The 4,257-nt window shown below is 49.2% G+C and overlaps 1 protein-coding gene across 5 annotated transcripts in view; it reads left to right on the forward strand.

The window, feature by feature from the left end:
- The window catches only part of NFYC (nuclear transcription factor Y subunit gamma), a 37,676-nt gene that overhangs the window by 531 nt on the left and 32,888 nt on the right, over nt 1-4,257 (forward strand). Inside the window, exon 1 of one of the 5 annotated variants that reach the window (XM_085306736.1) lies at nt 3,952-3,972. The exons of the other annotated variants lie outside the window; for them this stretch is intronic. The gene's annotated coding sequence lies outside the window, so the exon portion shown is untranslated. Of the gene's footprint in view, nt 1-3,951; nt 3,973-4,257 lie in introns of those variants that run through there. 5 annotated transcript variants of the gene reach the window in all.

Raw genomic sequence — 4,257 nt, forward strand, 5'->3', positions numbered from 1 at the left:
GCCCGGCGGGCAGGCCAGAGCACGGGAGGCCTCCGTGGGCAGGCAGCGAGCGCGGGGCCGGCTCTCCGGGCCCGGACAGGTGCCGTGCCCCGGGAGAGCTCGGTGCCGCCTGCTGGGGATGTTGTATTTTACCGACCTCTGACTGTTAAGAGACCTCTCGAAAGTCCGACCGACACTTAAACTTGGTAGGAAGAGGGGCAGAATCAAAGCTAGGCACTGAAAGCGCCTGGGAATGTTTCCAGGGTCTTTGGTGAATATCCGAGGAGTTGGTTAATCTGTGCTTGAAACCCAAACATTTGMGCACTGACAAAATGAAAGAAATGCACATTGGTAATGGCATAGTGTTATACGTTAAATGCCCCATGAATATGGTAGGGATGAAAGCTAAGTCACAAGAAGGGTTAGATGTCATTGCAATCAGTCCCTTTGCAGGCTGCGTCGTTAGCTGTGCTGGCATGTGCATGTCCGTGTGGGGTYGGGAATGAGTGCGGGGCATAGGAAAAACAGGATGTCAGGGCTTGCTCTTGGTGGCAGCGCTGGCTTGTGCCTGCTGCTCATTGAACTGTGTCCAGGACGATCTAGGAGCCCAGAGCTCTCAACAGACTTCAGGTTGCTTACAGAAAAAGAAATTATAATGCTAGCTACTTTTCCTGGAATCTGAYGTGTTACCTTTTGAGACACTTGTCTTGCTGAGTATTCTGCACATACTCACAACTAAATACTTTTTATCTGTCTCAATAGCTGTCTGAGTACATGCAATTAAAATGGAAGTCTCGGATGACTTCACTTACAGCGTCGAGAACAGTATGTGGTTAACTTTTTCCTATTCTATTCCTACCTCCAGAAAACAGACCTCTTGGGTCTTCAAACATAATTTGCTGCTGTTGCTCTTGGCAACATCGTATGTCTTTTCTTAGGCTTGCCAGTGCCCTTCTTAAATTAGGTTAAGTTTTTGGACTAGACTACTCCTGGTGGATCTGTGTTTCTCTTCTGCAGAAATGAATTCTAGTTATCAGTCTAAACTTATCTGTGCCCAGCTTATCATCTTTAAGCACTGGTCCTAAACAGTAATAATGTGATGTAATTTCACTTCTGGCATAACATGTCCTCATAACTACTTTAGTTTTCCATGTCACTGCCACTTGCTTGGTCTAATGTGTGCTGGCAATCTTTGGTCCACTTTGAGCGCAGCAGAGTGGAAGGATTCAGCATATTTCACGATGGATGCAGAGTTCTTGGTYAAACAAAGCAAAAAGCAGTGCTTTGAAATCCCAGTGCAGCACAAAGAAAGTTGTTAACTGAGAGGACTGAGGAACAGGTATAATCCAGCTGGATCTTGGATCTGCTGTGGGTTGGCTGGGTGACCTTGAGCCAGTATTTTTCCTGTACTGCCAACCTGTTCCCTCTTATTATTTTGTACTTTATAAAGATAAGAAGTGCCACAACCTGCAAAGATGCAATGGTAGATTTTATTGAGTTAATAGCATACATTTCTCCTTACRAGCTTTGTGTTTAAAGCTTTTCAAGCAGAATTTCCACTATTCCTTAATGTTAGCTTAACTGCCCTGTATGATTTCAGAACAARAACAGATACAGCGATTGAAATAACTCATTTAATGCAGGGGTTCCCAAACTTATTTTGTTTTATCATTGTCATGAGAGATTATTAAATTCTGTGAAAGTAATAGTTGTTTCCATGCCCATGCTGCATCACATCTGCACATAGGAGAGGGGCCTCTGTATCTTTCCCCTTTTACCTGGAAACTGGGTTATACCAAGGCTTGTGAAAATGTGTTTGGGCAGTTGTTACTGCTCAAACATCCAGATAGACATTCCTCTTCTCTTCTGCAGGAAAGATGGTGGGCTGCTTTGGTTTTGTTTTGCATACCACTTTAAAGTACCTTGCATACCTCTAATAGTAAGCATACCACAGCGTGGAGGCCCCTGCTTTTTATCTGTGGAATGACACGAGAAGAGAACAAAGCATTGCTAAATATTATTTTTTAAGACATGTCACATTTTAACCAATTATGTTTAATAAATCATTGGAAACATTATTTTTAAATTAATCTGGTTTTGCTATCTGATTCAAACTATGTTAATACTGGTTAAGCATTCACYGTGCTTCATATTATTTTTTTCCTCTACTGTTCTGTATTTAATATTCTTAAGCAGTATCCTTTCAAGCAGTAAATAGTATTTTAGAATGCAGCTCGAAATCCATATAGGTGGTATTGGTAACTTTCTGAAAGTGCAAAATAGTCCTGTGTCTGCATAGGTAAAATATCACCTGTACTTCATAAACACATTATTCCAARCCTTCAGTCTCTCTAAAAGCTACTGAAATATTTTGGAGGCACTGAAAACTGCGCAGTGGGTAACTGCAGAGTACTTTGTGATGATACTGTTACAAATAGCAAGGCCGAAAGGTGGTTTTGCATGTGTGCATGGTGAAAGCTGCAAAGTGAAATGTTCAGTGTATACAGTTGAGAAGGAAAAGCTCTATTATTACACTTGCTTCCTCTCATGAAGCATTTTGCAAGGAGACATTGTTGCATGGGAGGGTTGTTGRAGGTTCATTCATGCTTACTGAAATGACTTGGTATCTTTGCCAGCAGGGCATCTTGTCTGTGCAGCCACATGTTAAACCAGAGTATTTATCTGGCTGAAAAAAGTCTTTTTTTCCTCTGGATTTTTAGTCTGTGCGTATACATCTATATATGTATGTGTGTATACGTGTGTAAGTATTTGATCTAGGTTAGTGCATGACCACACAAATGTTCTTGTTGGATCGGACATATGAGGAGCAGCAGTGGCACCAGATGTTGAACTGTGGCTCATATCTGACCAGTGCTTCCTTCTTTGAAGATGCCAACTTAAACTGGCCTCGTTTGTGTGGCTGCTCGTGAGCCCAGTGGGCTCCGTGAGCCTGTTCACCAGGGTCTCTCCAGGAAGGATTCCACRGAAGTTTTGTCAGATGGTGCTCTCCACCCTAAACCTAGCAAATAGRCGAGTTTGTAAGGTTTTGTGTACAAAGAAGCAGAGGGAGAGGGAAGAGGTGTCTTGTGGGTTTCATCTGTGATGTATGGCCAGGGATTTCTGCAATATTACTTCCATTTTGGTATTTTAGATTGCTACCTCCCCTAGTGTCAAATACTGCTGCGTGTGCTATGTGAGCAGCAGAGCAGACAGTTCTTCACAAGCATTGCAGTGATTAAAAACGTGGAGATGTCATGGTGAGCGCTTACACGCAGAGTTAGATTAAATGAAAACRAACTGTGCAGCCTTGCAGGTGACTACTGTGTTGCTGGAGCCAAACTCGCMCGCTGCTGACGGAGACAGTGGGTAGCTCTGCCGAGAGCGTTYGGCTCTGCTTGGGAAGGAGCCCCAGGAGGCGTCTTCCTCCTGCAGCATCGGTGCTGCCGTTGAGGGCTGTGCGTGCACCATGCATGTGCGTGTGTGCACACGTCGCACAGGTGCATGCACCTTATGTACRTGCACACGCCCGATGTGCAATGCACGTGCCTCGTGTGGGTGCACACGCACGTTGTGCGAGCGCGTGCACCTGTGCGGCCGCGCACATCGTGCAGATACACCTGGTGTACGTGCACGCGCACGCCGTGCAAGTGCACGCACCTTGCCTGTGTGCACGCGCACGTCGAGTAAGCCCACGCCGACGCGCGCGCGCGCGCTCCCCCGTCACCCGCCGGTGCGCTCGGCGCCCCGTGACGCGGCGCGGGGTTGGGGGAGGGGCCTGCTGGAGTGACAGCCTGACGAGCCAATCGGGAGCCGCGCCACGGCCGTTTGAATAGAAACCGGGCAGCCAATAGGGGCGGGCGGTGAGGCTCAGCGGGGCGCGCTGCGGGGGGAGACGCCGGCGGGCCGCGGCTGCTCCTCCTTCCTCCCCCCCCCCACGCACACACCCTCCCGCGGCGGGCGGGCCACGCTCTGACCCCGCGGCCGCTTCTCAAGGTAACTTTACAACAGGAAGTGGACGGCGAGGTTGCGCCGCCGGCGTCATCCAATGGGCGCGCGAGGCCGCGGGGCCCACGGCGGCGCGCAGCCAATGAGCGCGGGCGGGCCGGGCTGGGCGTGGGCAGCAGGGTAGGCTGAGAGGCGGCCGTTAAAGGGGCAGGCGCTGCCCCGGTCCGGCGGGGACGCGGCGTCCCGGCAGGCAGGGGTCAGCTCAAAGACAAAGGGAATGGCGGGGCGGCCCGGGGACGGCCGCCGCCGCAGGCGGGCAGCGCCCGCCGCGCC

This window comes from Rhea americana, unplaced genomic scaffold, assembly GCF_003343005.1.
Source record: "Rhea americana isolate MKP2758 unplaced genomic scaffold, rheAme1 scaffold_246, whole genome shotgun sequence".
Taxonomy (NCBI): domain Eukaryota; kingdom Metazoa; phylum Chordata; class Aves; order Rheiformes; family Rheidae; genus Rhea; species Rhea americana.